This window comes from Neopelma chrysocephalum, unplaced genomic scaffold, assembly GCF_003984885.1.
Source record: "Neopelma chrysocephalum unplaced genomic scaffold, ASM398488v2 Primary Assembly neopelma1_96921, whole genome shotgun sequence".
In the NCBI taxonomy this organism is placed as follows: Eukaryota; Metazoa; Chordata; class Aves; order Passeriformes; family Pipridae; genus Neopelma; species Neopelma chrysocephalum.
The window spans coordinates 549,265-569,389 of NW_020925564.1; the positions used below are offsets into that span (position 1 = coordinate 549,265).

The following is a 20,125-nucleotide window of genomic DNA, read 5'->3' on the forward strand; positions in this document are numbered from 1 at the left end:
TTATCACTGCTAATATTTTATTTTTTAAAAAATCCTTTTTTTTCTTTGTATATTTTTTGTGTACTTTTTTCTCTGTGAGTTACCTTCATCTGGTTACATCCTATCACAATATAAATAGATGGATTTGACTTGCTGTAGTAAAATCTTCCATACATGTTATTAGCATTACTTATGGCAAGTGCAGAGATATTTTCCTGAAAGTTTTCATTTTAACATAAGCAATACGTTTAACCTGAGTATAAATCTGGTTCGCAATTATAAGACAAAAGAGTCCTCGAGTCCCTCACGTGGTGGCTCATGAGAATTGCAACAAAACATGAAACGTTGCTTTGCAATTAATTTCCTCCTTCAGAGGCTTTATTCTGACCTCAGAAGTAAGATCTGGCTTTTATTTATTAGCGGTAGCACATTATGATCTAAGTTTTTAAATGGGGGTACCTAGGTTTATCTTCACAATTAAGGTGTTTTTCAGAATAAATTGAAAAGGAGACACATGCTCTTCTTCTTTTTAAAGTAACACCTAATGTGTGTGCATTTTTATATGAAGTTCACATTTATGACAAGTTAATTTTATCAGACTTTGTGGTGTTTCTGTCAATGAATCACAAGCAAAAAAATTTGTGTTTTACACTGAACTGCACACACAAAAGTTGTCTTGTTTTTTACTGTTCCCTGGTATCTCTTAAGTACAAATAGATTAAAGCACAAAGTATTATATTCCTACATAAAAGTTAGCAGGTGGACCTTGGTAGGAAACTGGTCCAAGGGGTGGTGCATTTTTGTTTGGCCGTGTTCTCACTTTATTGGTATCGGTTTAGTACCACCATGAGCCGTTACCTTTAGAGCTGAAAGTTGCCCCGCATGTGAGCTCCTGAGCATCTGCAGCTCTGTGTAAGTGAACAAAAGACTTCCTGGTGATACTGAAACCATGACTTTCTGTCACATGCCTTTCTACACCAGAGGAGGTTTCAGATTAAGTTCTGAATATTTAAGGACTTGTGCAATTACCATCTCATAGATTTCTTCATCACAGCTGCTATTTATCCCCTCAAGTCTGTTCTTTTCTTCCTCCTTATTTTAGCATTAGTCTCTCTCATGGCCTCTCAAATAATTAGTACAAAAAAAATAGACTGTGAAGAAATATTAGTTGCTCTTCAAAAAGAGAAACACAGATTTCTCCTGTATCCTTACTAATGCCTTTCCTTTGGATGTTATGAAGCCTCCGTGTATGAATCCAGTAACAGAGTACAGTTGGATCAGGATTGATACAACCATGTTGTTCATATTGCTTTCATTCAACCAAAATTTTTGTTTCTGGTCCCTGGAAGAAAAACTTCCAAAAATGAGTGATGTAGTTTTTGCAACTTGGGAAGAAATCCCTCACAATGTCAGCTGTCTCCATGGTTCATTTTAAAATTTCAGGCATGCTAGTCACAGAGCTCCTGAGTGTTATAATCTAATTGTAAAAGACAGAGGTCAAAACAAAAATAATGAGCTCTTGGGCTGAAGATGCTCAAAAATTTCCCAAGTTCTTTGTGGAGAAAACATTCAGGAAAACAAGCTCCCCTCTCTCACTCTTTGCTGCATCACTTGCCTGTCTCCTGGCTAAAGAGTTGGCACATGCCAAAGGCCACATTTCTCTCTGGGGTGTTTGTGTGCTACTTGCATTGAATACAAACTGAGAACAGGACCTGGCTTTGTGCTCCGACTCCTACAGCGCTTAATTGCAGTCAGGTCCCTGCTGTGACCTCGGTGAGACTTAGCTGACATCTCATGATCCACCTAAAATATAAGCTTTGGAAATGATAAAAAGTAAGCTGAAGCAAACCAACACAATTAAGTCTAAACAAAAGCAGGACTGTGTCTGCACAGGGAGAAAAGCAATGAGAGTTTTTTGTGTGGGCTTTACTAATCTGTCCTGTACTACAATGCAGATTGTTCTTGAAGTCATTTTCATAATGGCTTCTTATAGACAGTGACATGAACCTTTCTGCTTTCTAAGATATTTTAATACAAAAGTCTGCTCTGCAGGGTTTTTTGGGAGTTAATCTTATTTTTAAAACAGTTTTTCTGCTTCTGAGGTAGTTAATAACACAGATTCCAACATCAAAAATGGAGCTGTCTTGCTCTTAGCAAACCAGAATACTCAAAAGTAATATTTAGCAAAAATAAAGAAGATTTTAAACAATTTTTTTCAATGCCAATAAGCTTTTACAGGAAGTTCTCTATAGTCAGAGAGACAGGAGGTCACTTAGATTTGCAAAGATTAAAAATCTTCTAAAAAAACAATCTAATGCATGATCATGGTTCTTTTGTACAGTCTGCTGGGAGAAAGGAAAACCTCATTCAACCTTTTACAGGATTGGAGTGGCTGATGTTCCTGTTAGAACTGCACTGCATCTTTTTACTTCTTTAATCATATTTGCCAGGTGTTTATTGCGGTGGCACTGAGGTGGGGGTTCTGCCTTTTGGGCCATATTTGCCTTTGAAGGGGGAAAGCATTTGGACTATAATGACAGCCCATGTTGCAGTTTTACTGAGCCAGGAGTAGGAATGCATTTGTGCAATAAATAGCAATTCAGAGAGATGATCTATTGCTGAAGCCCTTAGTAATACATGGCTTAAAGAGATAATGCAACCTTGCTGTCCATGTCTTCCTTAGAAATGTAGGCAGAAACTGTTGATACTGTAATTAAAAAAACTTTGTGTTTTATCTCAGCCACACAGTGATACTTAAAGACAACACCTTGGCAGCAATAACCCTATGTGGTCATAAACGTTTAAGTACTGATGGGTCCTACTTAAAATGACTGTCACAGAAAAATGTAGTTTGAATTTCACTTCGTATTGCTTTTGCTATTTGTTTGTTTGTTTGTTTTGTTTGGTCTTTTTGTTCCAAAACCAAAAAGAGGGGGGGAGGATGTCCATTTCAGTTTTTTCCTACTGATGCAACAGGAGATTAGCATATTTTTCTCAGCACCATGTTGAGACTAGAGAGAGTAGAACAGCTTAAGAACAAAAGGAAGCCTCTGCTTTTAACTTTATATTTGATGGAGGGTGTTACTTATTGCCATAAATTTTGCCATAAACACCTTCTTAAAGAAATATTTTGTCAGATAGTGAGACTTGAATAATTCAAGTCAAGGAAATATCTAGAGACTTGTTAGAGGACTTGACATTACTGCTGAAAACTTAGAATTTTAATCACTGGGTTAAAGTTGTTTCACTGTATATTTTGTTTGTTTCTTTCCGTTTCAGAAGGGGATATTACAGATGAGCATAGTACCAGAAAGTATGGATGGGGGAGATTTAATCAATGCACACGGGAATGTACTATACCACCAGACTTCAATTATTAGACCATTTCCACTTTCTTAAGAAGATCTTACTCTCAATTATTTGCTCGCAAATAAATGAGTAAACTAATAATAATGCTGGGGTCTTAGTCTTGCTTCCGTAATAGATGGCTCAGAAGAGATCCTTTGTAATTCAGTCTCAATACCATATGTCTCTGTTGACATTAAAGTGCTTAGTTCCAAATGAGTTGGCTTCATTCAAGCATCTTAATTCAAGAGTGGATGATTAGATCTTAAGCTAAAAACCTATTAGGATGTAAGCACTTATGTTGCTGAAAGGTATTAAAGGAACAGCATAGTGTGGTTGCAGATAAATCCTCTGTATCTACTACTGATTGGTTAAACCTTGTTCGATCTTCAAACAACATTAAAAACTAGCCAAAATGTTCAAAGCTGAATGTTGCATAACTAAACCTTGAGGATATGTTATGTGAAAACAAATTTTCATGTCTTTTTGAGAGATGGAGAAGCTCAGATATGGGAACCTGTCACTCTGTGTACGGAACTAACATAAGATATTCTAAAGAGCGCACAGACATTTTATCTTTTAAAATTGAAAATTGTGGGGTTTACTTTAGTCCATAAAGCATGGCAAATAATAAGAAATTCTGAAGAATTTTATTCAGTCATTCTCTGGTGTGGTAACTAGCACTTTTGATAATCCTGCAAGCTATGTATTTTTATTTTTTTGTTCATCTGCAGAGCAATGAGAAAAAAAACCAAATCAACAATCCTTGTGTTGAGTGAAAAGAATAATTATCTCATTTCTTACTGAATAAAACTATAATATTGAAAATAAAAATTGCTATGTTGGGGAAATGATTTGTGGCACAATTTAATTCTGTATGTGATACAGCCCATTGTAAATTTATTTTCCAATTGATGTGTTTTTTCTGCAGCCCTTTAATAGAAATACGAGAAGAAAACTAATATACGAGTCTTGAAATCCTACTTAAATGCTATTTTATAACATATTTAATAAAAATATCAAAACCTGAATTTCAGCGACAGTTCCATGATTTGGTGACTTTTTTGAATGCCCCACTTTGGTCATATTTCCAAATAGGGCTGCAGGGTAAGATTTTAAGAAGTAACTCTTCCATAATGGTCCACAATAACTGTGTGCAAGCTCACACTTTGTTAGTGGTCACACTGCTTACAGTAATGCACTACATGTTTAAAAACCTGATGAATATGTGTTGTAGTCATCTAAAATGAAATTAAACTCCTTCGTGATGACCTTTGCAGACATATAGGAATCTTTTAGATAGTATAACTTGGAGTGGAATATATATAAAAAATTAGGTGTGAAAAATCTGATTAAAAGTGCTATGACTTGCTTTGTGTTTGTCTTGATGGTGCTCACTTACCGATGGTTCTTTAGCAGTTTCCATGATGCTGACTTACTCTCCTTCCTTGCTGCAAAAATGGCAGCCAGAACACTGGAGAAGATGGTGAACTCACTGCTATTATACACACTGCTGTAATGGAGAAGAGGAAATAGGAAATATATTTGCAGGCCATAACAAAAAAAAATAATTTTGTATATGTGAAAAAATGCATCCACTTAAAAAACACTTTTAGAAATCAACTCTGTCAGAGAGGTACAGTCTCCCTTTCTTTGAAGTTCTCATTTGTTAAGCAGAAATCAATAAGGGACCTCTGCTGCAGTTTAAAACCACACATTTCATATTTAAGTAAGGCAAAAAGTCACAGAATCCTAAAATCATAGACTAGTTTAGGTTGGAAAAGACCTCCAAGACCACTGACTCCAACCCTTAACCTGACACTGCCAAAGCCACCTCTAAACTTCCTAAGTGCCACATCTACATGTCTTTTAAATACCTCCAGGGATGGTGACTCCACCACTTCCCTGGCCATCCTGTTCCAGTGTTTGGCAACCCTTCCAGGGATGCATTTTTCACTAATATCCAATCTAAGTCTCCCCTGGTGCAACTTGAGGCCATTTCCTCTTGTCCTGTCACTTGTTTACTGGAAGAAGAGACCAACTACCACCTTGCTACAACCTTCTGTCAGGTACTGTAGAGAGTGATAAGATCACCCCTCAGCCTCTTTTTCTAGAGGCTAAACAACCCTGGCTTCCTCAGACACTCCTTACAGGATTTGTGCTCCAAACCCTTCAACAACTTTGGTGCCTTTCTCTGGACACGTTCTAGAACCTCAATGTCTTTTCTGTAGTGAGGATCAAAGAGGTCTGTGCTGCTATAGGGCTTGAGAACCTGTTCCCTAGTTTTTAAACCCATTTCTATTACAGTGCTGATCTGCTGCAGATAAGGGTAACCAGAAACTGCTTTGTCCTTGGCAATGCCGTGGTATGCTGACCATAGCACCACTGTCATCTTGTGGTTCTGGAGATATTCTGAATGTGTGTGCCACTCAATCGCTGGGCAATGAAATCCTGCTTGGGATCCAGCCTGGAAAGTCAAACACAGTTTTTTTCAAGTTAGTCACAACGTGCAATGCAGAGTTGCAGCCTCAGCTTGTTTGTGTTGGCTATAGGAGGAGACAACTACTGACCCACCACTAAAGTTAGGCATCTATGCTTTGGGGCTAGTTTGAACACTCTGAGTGCATTCAAAGCACACAGACACCTTGCAGCCTATAGCCATGATGTTCATCCAGTCATTAGGATTAAATAGATGCATATCATGGACACATGATGTGAAATTCAGACAAATTGATCATAGTCAGACCAAGACACATTTCACCCATCTATCCTAGAACTTCATATCAGTATTGATCAGGTTTTCAACACAAAATAAGAAAAACAAATAAAACCAACCAAACAAACAAAAATAAAAGAAAGAAAAAAAAAGCATCTCTCTCTATCCTACTCTTGGCACCCTTTTGTTCATGTGTTTGCCAGGGCCTGGTACAGGACCTCGGCTAACATCATGCTCCTCAGCTGTGTCACAACAAATCCCTGCATAAATCCTGCATCCATCTGTCCTGTTTGGATGCATATACGCAAGTAAATGAACCCTTAACAAAATCTACTGCAATGATGAAGTGAGGTAAATTGATACAGTAATATGAACATGCTTCAATACAGACTGCCTTGTTTTGAGTAATCCTCTGAATACGTACTGGTTTACAGGATGAAATAAGTACATGAAATAATTAGGCTAATGGGGAAAGAGAGAGAAATGGGGAGAGGGAGGACTAGAGAGTGAGTAGTAATGCATGCATTCACATTCCTTGAGACCTGGAAAAGCCAGAGAAATCAGGACAACTATTCCCTACTCCTTGACAGTAACAGGAGTTGATTTGCATCAACAAAATTGATTCTTAGGAATTAGCTAGTTTCATTTGGAAAATGCATATGTTCTGTAGGTTCAAGATGATTGCCCCTAACACAATGTTCAGGAATAATAAAGAATTTGCTATCTAAAGGATAGGTGTTATTTAACCAAAGCGGAGGATCTGAAAACTGGGACATCCTCTCCCTGTTCTAGCTGAAAAAGCATCTCACTACATTCCAGTTTCTTGACTAGGAATTCTGCTTGACTTAGGCTTTCATTTCTAACAACTTATTTACTTATCTGAATTCACCCTCGATGACACTTTCGTCTCTCTTTAGTCAGCCTTCAGTTTTTATGCTTTCCCTCTTTTGTTGTAACATTATCACTTTCACTCTCACAGCGGCTAGGAGCAGAACCCACAGCTACTGTGTACTATTCTGATGATGTGACTGGAGCTCCCAGCTGTGTCTCACCTTGCAGGCAACACGTGGTCTCACACAGTCAGTGATACTTTTGGTCCAGGATAGCCAGACTGTGTGGCACTACAAGCTAAAATCCATCAGAGTCTGTAAATTTAAACTGGAAATACTCCCATACAGGTTGCAGGATAATTTACTTAAGTGCTTTTACTGTGGCCCACTGTATCCTGCTGCCTAAAAAAAAGTCACAAGCAGACTTCCTCATGACTCATGGTGAAAGAAATATAAAGCAGTTCTGCTTATAATAACAAACAGATACTCTCAAGTCTTGGGGGAGCCATGTGCTGATTGTCAGCAATCATGGTGCCCTGGAAGTCTGGCAAGCTGAGATTTACAACTGCTTGTATCTGAATATGCATAACCCTGCAGCTCTACCCCTTCCTCTTGTGGAAACAATTTGCTCTGCCAGAAAGGTGTATGGAAGATAATGCTCACTCTTATTTGTTGAGGAGACTGGAGATTAGAGCTATAATGATCAACACATCTCAGAGCTTGTGAAGCTTGCCCCTGGAATGGCTCCTGGGATTTAAGAGTTGAAGGCATGACCTTCTAGACTGACAGGAGGGTATGGACTATGTCGGTTCTGCTCTCACAGAAGTAAATCAAGGCTAATGTTTTATCTCCTTAATGCTTTTTGGAGTGCTTCTAAAAAGAACTCACAATAAACATAGACTGATCAAATACCCACTTTGTTAATGAATGTGTAGCTGAAAACTGCTATCAAGACATGTTCAGTCTAACAACCATTAACATGTATAGACCATACAACTTATCAGACTCTACCTCAGTTTTGTTTCTTTAACTGTTTTACTTATTATTATGTCCTTGTAAGAAATTTCAGCTATCCTTCAATGTTTACAAGTCACTGAGCTGAATATGAGATGTGGCTTAGCTCTTAGTAAAGGAGTGTTTTCTCCAGTCTTGCCTAACATACAAGAGTATTTGCACAGAAAGTGCTGCCCTATAGAAAGCTGAAATGACCACTAAGAATGAGCTAAAATGCAGCATAGTGACAAGAAGTGGCAAATCCTGGCTTAAAAGGGTGTGTTCTCTTTTTATTCATCTGAATAGAGAGGGTGGTGCTGAACGAACTACAAAACTGCCTAACACTCATCCTTCCTGTCATGTGGTTTGCAACTGTTTGGATACATATGGTAGTCTCCTGGCTTTAGGTGAAAGTGTTTTCTTGTGTTACAGTAAAAAAAAAAAGGAACATTATGTATACAAAGTCCTTCCCTTGGATACAACTCAACTAATTCACTAATAAGAGAATGATAAATGGCAGGTTGTGTTTACGTGCTGTTATAGTTAAGAAGAAGATGTGTTTGTCAGTAACAGAACATCCCGAGACCTTTTCTATTTCAGTCCATTTTTGGAAACACAGGGAAATTTTTCCCCTCTCCCAGGACATTAACTCTGCATGCTTGAGGACAGCTTACAGGTTAAGTATCTAAATTAAAAGGAGAGATCAGTACTAGTTCATGATGCACCTCAGGTAAGCCACAGTGCACATTTTGATTATCCAATTTGATTTCCATGTTTTCATTGAGTAGTATGCAAAAAATTTAAGGAGAAAGAATTATTTCAGAAAAAGCATCTTCACCTGTACGAATTCAGTCTGTATGAATATTCCATAAGATGGAGAATTTTGCAAATAGATAAAAGTTGCAAAATAAAGGAACAACAGATGACATGTTCACTTGTACCAGAAACTGGCAGAATGCAATGTAGGTTTGGGCTGAATAGCAGGAGCATTGAATAACAGGGTAGGAAATTACACTTACTACACAGACTTTGGAAGTTTACTGTTTGTGAGCAGAGGTGCATCTGCTTTGTCTGAATGCTGACCTAAGTGCTCTGCTAGCTGAACCCTGTGCAAAGTGGGGTAATTGGCGGTTGAGTACAATCTTCTCTTTGTTGACACAGGAGTTATGCTGTAAGACTTATTACACAACTGTGATTGGAACTAAGTAATGCTTATGGGGTGGGACTTTGTTACCTTGAGGATTTTAGCAGTGTCACTTTCTCCCTTCGTGCCATCATGTCTGTTTTTAAACATACGTGGTTGCAGAAGTAATCATGCTGGCTTTGAGATTTTGCTGTTTCTGTAAGCAGATGGAGTTCTGGCAGAAGAATGCTTGGAGCATTTCTTTCGCTCTAGGCCTCTGGCTACCAGAAAGAAGCTTGAAAGCTGCAGGAAGGGAAAAGAAAAACAGAAATGAAGAACAAACTCATTAGGACGGGGAGTAATTTGTTTGTGGAGAAAAGTTACATGATATTGGCTAGGGGAAAATACTAGACATTTCCATAGTCATTAGTGACTGACTATGGGAGTGCACTGCACAAAAGAAAAGCACTGTACCATGGATGTACTTGAATTCTAAGAAAAATAGGAATCCAAAGGTGGCTTTTCTGGACTAGGACTCTTTGTGTAGGAGATCACACAGAAAATAAGATTGGTTGCTTTACTAATAGAGCAATATTAACTTTATTTCTATTACTAATAGAAATAATATTAACAGAAGAGAGAATGCTATTTGCTGATGGCAGATTTGTCTAATGAATTGCCAAAGAGCAATTTTCCATGTATACACTGGCTAAAGTGAAGTTCAGTGCAGAATCTGCCTGAGAAAGGTACAGTAGCCAAATGGCAAACACATGCCCAACACAGGAAGCCCTTATTTCTCTATAATCTTGTTATAGTGAAAGTCTAAGCTGCCTCTGTGTATTCAGTCTGTCTGTCACAGGCTCAGTAAAACGACAGTCCTTTAAGCAGAAAGAGGAATAGGTTCAGCCTTTCCTGGAGGTATACATGACATTCTCTCACTGTCCCTGAACACCCTTTGATGGCTTTGGTGCTCACCTTGGGGGGGGTGAAAGCTGGACTCTGGTGAAAGCTTACTCTTCAAGGCAGAAGGTGCAGTATTGCTGAGTGATTCATACAATACCAGGGGCTCTGAAAGGCCCACACAGGCGGAGGGGAGTGTCCCTTGCAGGTCGGAGAAGGGGAGCACACCCTGTGTTTGGGAAGCTGGGTCATCCTCAGTCCATATGATGGTGCTGAAAATGCTGAAGCAAAGGCAGTCAACATTCCAGCAGAAACTATTTGAATGCCATGCATGCATGTAGCAATAAAAAAACTACCTGTGCCTTGCAACAGTAAAATACTGCCAATCAGAATTGTCTATATGCATCACATTAGGACTTTTGACTTTTCAAATGATGGCACCATCCAAAGGAGCAGAGAAGGCTTCCAGATGCTGACCTGAATGGTTTGCCGTACTTAATTTTAACTTCATCTCTTCCCCTTTTTCATCTTCATTAAAAAAATACAATCAGAGAGAATGGGCACTGTAAATATTGGGTAAGTTAACTCTTCAATGAAAACTAAAAAACAGATATACTATGGTATTCATCTTCCCCTACAAGGTTGTTGGATATTGTTGTCTAGACAACTCCAGTAGTGCATTAATTCTTCAAAGCAGCTTCTGTGATCTGGGTGATGGTTGTGCCTCTTATGAATGCTAACTTATTATTGCTGCATCAAAAACATTTTAATCCTTTATATTTTTAATAACAAAGAGCCTTAAGCCACATTTTGTCAACCTGTAATAAATCCCGTTTTATTTTTTACTGAGACAAATCATCCATGTGCATGTGTGTGAGGATGAGCTTTCTTGCCTGAAGACATCCACAAACAAAACACCAAAAAAACACAGAAAATGCTAGTTGAATTGTCTTTCTGATACTAAAAAACAGTACTAAAAGAAACTTTTTCACTTATACATCCCAAAATGTCTTGACATGACAACTGCCTACTGTACAAATGGCAATAATCATTAAAAATACTTATTCAGTATCGTGCTGCAAACTGTGACAAATTAATTTAAACAGAGTATTAAGCCAAGTTTGGGCTTTGACCTAGCACCCAAGTCTACTGTATCATGTGGTCAGAACCAACATTTGGAAATGCATGAACTTACTCTGAGTGTCATGGAGATCAAGATTTTTACTCAAAATTTAATAAAGGTTGTCTCTGAACTTTAAGATTAGAAGAAAAACAGCCTTTCCAGTAAAGATGGGCATGAATCAGACTGAGAAATACAGATATGTAGTAGTAGACAGAAGAAAGACCTGATCAGCTTCTTCTGTTTCCTATGTGGATGTATTGGGCTACATGGCTAAATGTGTGGAGAGGGTATGCCTGTATCAGGTTTCTCTATCAAGTCATGCACAGGTAATTCACTGCAAAGAAATAAAAGCATAAACTCCATGGCCTGATACTGAGGGCATTCAAATAAAACACAGATAAGAAGTCTGGAGGCTAGTCCCAGTAAATGCTTGCCTATGCTAAAAGTAAATGGAAAAGAGAAGAGATTCACCTTACATTAATTAATAATCTGAAAAGTAAAGAAGCTCCTTGGGAAATGAGAGATACATGCTATCTGTAAATGTTTTAAGTCCTCCTTTTTCCAGACCTGCCCAAGATACCTCTTGACTGTTGGGGGAATGTGTGTCTGTGTGTCTTCTGACTACTCTTTTTTACTTTTGACCAGACAGTCAGTCCTGAACAAGAGAAATGTTCTGTGCAAAACTGACAAGTTCACTGAAAAAGTAATTGCTTTGAAAGATTATCTTTTAAGTTACGTGAGTGACAATTTCACAGCTATCTTCTGAGCCCAAGGCAAAAAGGCTGAGCTCAGTGGCTCATGACTAACATGACTGTCAAAATATTACACAAAGCATGCTCATGTGCAGTAACCCTCTTCTGGGGAAAAATAAAAAGCAGTTATTACATTTTACTAATAAAAAATTATAAAACAATAATAATAAATAGAAACAATAGCAAGATGCATAGAAATTGGATGAAAAGTGTAATACAAGTAATGAAATTATAATTTGTTACCCAGTGGTTACTGCTTGTTTCACCATCTCAAAGATTTATGTACTGATTTTAAAGGCTTATGGGTGCGATTGATGTATTTTGTTCTCATGTGTATGTAGATCTGAAATAAAGAACTGTACATCAAGTGACTCCAATTCTGCAAAAAATGCATTAGATGACATTGTAAGCTTCCTACAATAAGATGGAACTAGAAAGGGGAGTAGGTAGGGCATTGTTTGTTTCTCTGACACCCAGATTTAAAAAAAATCACATGACATTTTTTGAGGGGAATCTAGCAAACTATTTCACTTCTGCAAAAAAATAAGGCACCCCTATGACTGCAGTGGGAGGTGACACTATAGTGGATTAATACAGGCTCCAGAGTTTGCACAGAGCCTGTCTCATCACAGCTGCAAATATTTTACTGATGATTCATAAGACTTACCACATTTAAAATCTCCTTCATCTCATTATTATTGTGCTATAAAGCACCTCAAGGAGTTCTGCAGTATTTTTAATTTAATCCCCTTACTTTGAAGGGGGATGCCATGGGCAAAAAAGTATATATAATATTCACTCGACTTCTGTCTTTAGGGGAAATCTGTATGTTCTGAGGAGCTCAAACAAAACTGAAGTTGTGGTTGTTACTTCAGGACAGGTAACCAGTAATAACAAGATCTGAAATTAGAAAACCTAAGGTTATTTAAAGTTTTCATTATAGAAATGCAGGGAATATTCTGAGAGCTCTCCTTCCAGAGGTCTACAATAACAAGAAACTTCAGAGAAGATACTACTGAAAAATTTTGTTCTGGGTTTGTCTACCTGCATGATGTTGAGCAATGCCACCTTCCTCTCCTGTGGAAGGGTACGCTGACCCATGAGTGAGATGCTATTCTGGTCACACCGAGCCATAGGCCAAGGATGCAGGGTGAGGTGTAGCAGTCCAAACCACCATCAGAGCACCCTTTTGCTCCAAGTGCCCCCAGGAACCATCAGGAAGAGATACTTTCTCCCTCCCTTCTGCAGCTCCAGTGGCAGGGAGGACCCACTCCATGTGTGTGCAGGAGGTACCTGTGTTTTGCCCTGAGACAGAGACAGTGAGATTCAGCACTTGGGCAGAGCAGAGTCCGTTTAGTAGGTTTGCCTTTCAAAGTCCCAGCCTGATGTTTCTTTTGCACAGTCTGCTTATGAAGGTCTACTGGGTAGACCTTCATCCAGAGTAAATCCACATCTCAGCATGCTGAAGATATGCAGAAGATATTTTAATGGTCTTTTGTATTACAGTCTAGTAAGGTTTTTTTAATGTCTTTCTCCTTCTTCAAAGACTCAGTGAGACACTGTACCACTGCAGTGGTGGTGCTGCTGTGATCTTCAAGGCTATCAAGCAGACAACACTTTTTTTTTTTTTTTTAAATAATGAATATAACTGTGGAGAGGTGAGCATGAGGAAAACAAGCTTTGTTTTCTGACCAGGACTTGAGTGCCCTGGAGCTTGCCCATTATTATTTTCGCCCATTATTTTTTTCGCCCATTATTTTTTCCCCCATTATAATCTTTCTTTATGTTGTGCAGCTTGATTTCTGCTGGAGCTTTCATTTCAATTTTTTGCTGTTCTGCTATTTGAATGTTGTTTGCAGTCTTTTTGTCTCTGAATATCTGTCAAAGGGCAGGTGCTACTCAGCACCTCAGATTCAGTATTACACTAATTGATGGCGTTAATTGATAGAAGCAAAGTGCTCACTCCCCTCAGAGTTCTTCTGTAGTATCTGACCATGTCTTTCGACAGTAGGTAATGCAAATTCTAAAAAAGTTGTGGTTTGTGTTCTGTGCTTATGGTAGAGGTAAGGAAGGTGATGTCCACCAATACAAGCGCTGACACTAGAATCAATCATATCTGGTTCAACTCATCAAATGTAGTTTTCCATTAAGCAAATTTTGTTCATTTGCCTAAATCTTTCTCTACACTGTCAGACTTTTCTACTGTCATGACTTCGCCTTCCCTGCTATTGACAAAATAGGGGGGAAAAAAATCTAAAAAGACTTTTAGGGGACAGGGGAAGGTATATTACCACTATCCTGAGCCTGTTTTCAGGCAGTCCTGATAACCATATGTCATTAAGAGAAAGGAAGAGTAAGTCTGGAAGCAATTTTGAGACGACAGTAAGATGTAATTAATCGCAAGAATGCTTAGAGCAAGCTGCTGCTAACACTCAGTATAAACTGCAGGTGGCACCATTTATACAAAATTTTAAAGAAGACCGGGGGAAAAAGTTCTCTCTTTCAATCTGAGTTTTCTGATACCTTGCTGTGATCGTATAGTGGTTAGTACTCTGCGTTGCGACCGCAGCAACCTCGGTTCAAATCCGAGTCACAGCAGGGGAAGATGTATCTTTTGAAGAGATACAATTACAGATTCCATATAAAAAATAATCTACTAGTGCTGTCTAAGACTAAGGTGAGAAAGCAATCAGAAGATCTGTAACTTCTAAAAGAATGTTTTGCTAAAAGAGTATATACCATAAGCATTAATTCATAAATCCTGTTGCCAAGTGAGATTTTTTTAAATTTAAATATTTGTGGGTATACATCCATATCTGGTAAAAACTATACTAATAATTATTAATAACTCCATCATTATTATGGAGTTCATCAGGTAATTTGGAAGCCACTGGATAGAATTTCTGGTAGTTAGTTCTTTATTTGATAAGGAGTCAATTTAAGAGCAAGCACTGTTTTTCTCTCAGTCCTGCACCTGATAGGACTTCAGTCCCCTTTATAATCAATTACATCTCCACCAGGCCCAGACAGATTCATGCAACAGGCCAGTTGCTGCAGAGTGTAAATACAGGTGCCTTTCTCTCTCTCTAAGGGAGTAGGAAAATTCCTTACTACCCTACTTAGCAAGGAAGTGAAACAAATCTTTCTTTGCACTACTGTCAGGAAAAGTCAAAGCCCTGTATGCCTGGGAACCTGGTAGGGCACATCACCTCTGGAGGCTGCAGGCTTAGGCATCCCAGTTTTGACATAGTAGACTACTGGCCTGTGGCATCTTATGAACTTCCTCAAGTTCACAAGAGCTCTTTCCGTTGTGTTTTTCAAAATATCTTTGAGCATTCCTTTGGTTGGCCTCAGATTTCCTGTCTAAATATCATTCAGCCCTTTAGGAGCATGTCAGAGCAATTATCTCTTGAATTCTTGGTCTAATTGATAAGACAGATGTGGCTGATTTTTCAAAAGACAGCAGTTTAGAAATATGTACTAGCATGAAAGAGACCAGGATGATCTTTCATACTCTATCCCTGCTGTAGTCTCTCAGAAATGTCATTTGCTGTGTTAGATTTTATGAACTCCAGAAATACCAACTTAACTCATCACAGGTGCTCATACGCTAAAGAATCCTAGTGAATGAAGTCCTAGAAAACAAATTCAAAAATTGCAAGGCCAAAAATTTTCCTCTACTCATGCATCATCATGAGGCTCCTGAAGGACTCAAGGCTCACCCCTACTTGACCTCAACCTCCCTGGAACTGACTTCTCTATATCCAGTGTTCATCTTAGCTAAAGATTACCTTATTGTTAGTTATAGTAATATTGATGATTTTGAAGAGTTTTGATAGGACACTAGACAAATTCAAAATGTTCCTTTTTTAAAATTTATTTGTATTTTATGATGACTTACCAGAAAACAGTGGTTATTCTGTTTGATTTAGGATACCAATATTTGAATTGGTATCACTATAAACTGAGACTGAGAATGGTGTAGGTAGATAATCAGATCTTCCTTACTGCTTCCCCCTGCAGTTATTTATTCTCCTCACAAGAGAATGAAAATTAAAAGCCAGCTTCATTTTGGAATATAAACATGCAAGTGCAGGTGGTTCCCAGCATTATGTTTCCTGAGAAAATATTTATGAATTTTTCCCTTCTCATTAGGGAAAAAGAAAACAAAAGCTTTAGTACAAAGGAGTTTCCAAGGATAACAGGACTGCAGACCAGGAAACACAGAGTGGTAATACTGGAACTTGAATCTTGATTTGCACAAGATTACCTGTACATTCCTTAAATATGTGGGTCTTCATGTCTGGCAGACATGTCGAGATAACAGTTTTCCAGTTGGAAACCATGGTCTGATAATAATATATTCAAAATATTAACAAGTTTACATAAATCTATTTCTGAAGTTCTAAATTTTTATTGTGTAAGACCAAGTTGGAGGCCAGAGAGAAGAGTTCACTTCAACAGTCTTCTGCGCTTTTATGCAGCATGCTGATCTGGTGGGAAATGAATAATTGTTAAAAACAAGGCAGGAAAAGAGAGTACAAGTTATTCTTTGCAGCTCTTCCATGTCTTTTTGTGCTTGCTATTGTTTTCATGCATGGCTCATTCTGCATAGAATGTAAAACCTTTAAGACACAGAGGTGTCTGTCTCCATACCCCAAGCATGACTAATTCACTTCTTGGCACAGAAACCAATAGGATGCACTCATCAACAGTACTTGGGGAGAGATCATGTTATTGTATTTTAACATTAACTGCTTAGTAGGGGTAAAACTGCTAGACTTTTTTAAGTTATGGAGAAAGACACTTAGTTTTTAAGAAGGCAACGTTGAACAGAAAGTCTTGAAAACCTTTTGAAATGTTGATAGAACCTGATGTAGGTTTCTGTTCTACCCTCTTCATTTTTCAGGAGCAAAGCAGAATTGGTTGTATTCTGTCTGGTGTCCATATCAGGTGTTGAGCAGGATAGAAACCGGTGGCTGTTTCGAATCTGAAGTCATTGAATCAAATGAATTCTATTTTTTCATTCTCTTCCCAGGACTGCAGCTCATATTAAGACTTTTATAGGTCCCCTCTGAAATCCTTTCAAAAGGCTGTGGTCAAGTAGATTCTTTGAAAGGAAATATGTGGTAAAAAGAACTCCTGAAAGCTTAAATACCTGGTTGTGCTTCAACAAAGAATGCCAGGAATTCACTTCACAGGTGGGATGATTTTACCTCTGGAAACTCAGCTCTGAGTTTACAAGCTATTACTGCAGAATTGGTAGTAATTGGGGGAAATTTGGCAGATGGAGAGATTCCTGAGACTGATGTGTAAACAGAATTGCATAAACAATGTCTGATGTTGCAGTTCTGCTCTCATAATCTGTCTTTGGTGTTATTTGAAAGAAAGCATGTCCTGCTCTTTAAATAAGACTGTGTTGCTTCTTATTTGCAATGCCCCAGCAGTCACTCACAGCACTAGTGAGAGCTGCACCAGAACACATGTGAAGACTATCATCAATTTTTAAAGTGTTTGACTTGTGCCACTTTGGGTTAAGCTTTGACTTGGGTTTGAATCCAACAACTTTTTGCACTGCAATTCAAACTACTGGTTTTGCTGCTTCACCCAGAGTTCAGCACAAACCCCAAACCACCAATTGTCCAAAAACCATCTGAATAACGTTTTATGTTGCACCTTTTTTGGTATTTATTTCTCTCTGTTTTTTCATCTTTGAATTCCAAATTCCCAATTTTTCATTCTAAAACTTCATAAATGTGTCCTCTTGATTTAAAATGTCACAGAACCAAAATCAGCTCTTTGATTTAGATTCAAACACATTTGGTAAATTTATCTTTCACAAAGCTTGGTGAAATTAATTCATTTGCTTAATGTTTTAGAACTTTTTTCATCCTCTCTTTTATAAAGAAATGTTGTATATGTTTTCTCTGCACCAAATACAACTCAGGAGATGAAAGTTTATGATACTCCTTCCAAAGGAAATTATTTTTTGTCACAAAACAGCCTCCATCCAAAGGAATCTCAAAACACAGTGCTTTAAAAATCTCTGAGAAGAGAGTATAGTTTTGATATTCTGTACTAATGTGGCAAAAATCTTCTCTTATAATGCAGTCTGTAATGTTAACGTAATCAGAATATCTGTGCTGCTAAACCAGCACCTATGAGAGAGCTGTGCATGAAACCAATAACACAGCCATCCCAATTTTTCTGGTAATTCCTTTCTTGTGGATTCCTGAATTCTCAGTTTAGATTTCATGCTTCCAGACTCCTGGAATAATGATTTTAATTTTTTTTTCCTGTTGTTTTCTGATATGAGCAGCAAACCTCTTACTTTATGCTGCATAATTGTATCACTAATCTGTTTGGGGTTAGCAGGGCTATCTAAATTCTTCAGGAAAATCTGACATACTTGGACGGGTTTATTCTGGGTCCTGCACTATTACTATTATTCAGCACGCAGTTGAAGGCAAGGAGGTGCACTGACCTTTGTACTGTCACAAAGAAAAAAACTTCTTTGTGATATAACTGTGAAGGCATCTGTATAAAAACTTCATGAGGTAAATTGGTATTTTACTGTTACACTTCAAAAAGAAAAGTCTGAATCATTTAGCTAAAGCATCAGTAAGAAAACTAGTGTATCATAGAAAATTCTCTTTGGAAATGTGTTTTGAAGGTATTTTGTGTGCGTGTATGTGTGTGTGTGTAAGAACTGATCTTGACTGAAAAATGACTGTAAAGAACTTTAGAAGGCCTAAAGAAATGTGAAGTCTTCCAGAGAGACAAAAGTGTAATTTCTAGAAAGAGATTTATTGTTGATTCATCAGCTATAGAACTGCTTTGTTTCAACATATTGCCCTTCTTATTTTTGTTTACTGATAGATGGGTTTAATGGAATTAAATATTCCCTGCTGATCTTCACAGTTATGTAAGCCCTGATTTAAAAGCAATCCCTTTTCATCTTAATAGTTTCAAGATAGTCTTGCTTCCTTACTTTGCCCTGGACAGAATCCTGGAGGAAGTTTGCCAAGAGCTGTGAAGCCTGTGTCTGGTTGCCTGAATAGTCTTTGACCTCAGAAGGACATACACTGTCTTCAGCAAGGAAAACTTTTGAGAACCTGGCATCATCTGTTAGAAACATAAGTCCATGTACCATAAATGAATATTTATTGCCTCCTCCTTTTTCAACTCGTCTCTTCTTTTTAATTGTAGTCAAGACTGTGTGCTTAAGTATGAAGAAATCATTTGGTCAAAATGAATAGTTTTTACTTCAGTCATCAGGATTTGTAGATATCTGAAGATAAAATTAGAATTGGTTACATAACCTAAGTTCATGAATACATTTTTGAGCATCTTCTATAAATAACAAAATAGAACTGTGTTGCTGTATGGTTCAATCAGTTTATAAAGTGTCTATCTTTAGGCACTTGGGAGTGTGTCTTGAAAATTTCTGCCCTTGTGCCTTTCAGCTAACTTCCCTACTTCACCATCCCCGTACGCAAAAACTATTGGTTCCTAGTGCTCCCTGGCCCATTAGACAGAAACACACACCAGGCAGCGTAGCCAGCAGGACTGAATGGTGCTTAGATAAACAGAGAGACATATTAGACCATTTCCCCCCTGTCCCGTGGTAGAATTCTCTCTGTCACATCATCCTCTCCCACCCAAAAGGGGTGGGAGAGGATGATTTCCACTGCATTTCCAGCAGTGTCTTGCTTCTCTTAATTAAATTTTAGACCTAGACAAGATGTCTTCCATTTGCTGCTATTGATTACTCATCTCCTAAGTGCATAATTCTTGGAATAAAGATGGTAGGAAGCCTCACAGTAAAGAAATTAATACCATGTAATTTAATGCCTCCTTTGTTGCTTTTTTGGGAAAAATTCTTCTGGAATTTTCCTTTGTGGTGAGTCATCTCTGAGAACAGACCATAGAAAGAAATCAATGTTTGCTGGGAGAGGGAAAGGATGTATGTTAAAATACTAATAGTGAAGTCAGTGAAAATGTTGTCCCAGACAACTTCAGCACAGCAACATCTGTGTTCTTGAAATCACACAAAAGGAGATAAAAACCCGATGATGCAAAGAATATCAACCACCTTATCATGTAGCAACGAGCTAGATTAGATAAACTTTTTTTTTTTAATGCAGCTACTGCTTTCTCTTGTCTGTTTTTTTCTGTGCTTTGGAACACTGAGGTCTATTCAGCAGTTACTTCTGAGTGAGGGCTGTGTGGGCGCCACCTCCCCGGGGTTGTGTCTCCAGCACCAAGCCTCCAAATGCGAGGACTAAAACAATTCCCTCGTGCCGTGACTCGGATTTGAACCGAGGTTGCTGCAGCCACAATGCAGAGTACTAACCACTATAC

General features: G+C 38.1%; 1 non-coding gene across 1 annotated transcript; it reads left to right on the forward strand.

The window, feature by feature from the left end:
* The first annotated feature begins 14,287 nt into the window (after positions 1 to 14,287).
* TRNAR-GCG lies at positions 14,288 to 14,359 on the forward strand. Its single transcript has one exon. It is a non-coding gene; the product is annotated as a tRNA-Arg (tRNA).
* Positions 14,360 to 20,125: the final 5,766 nt, after the last annotated feature.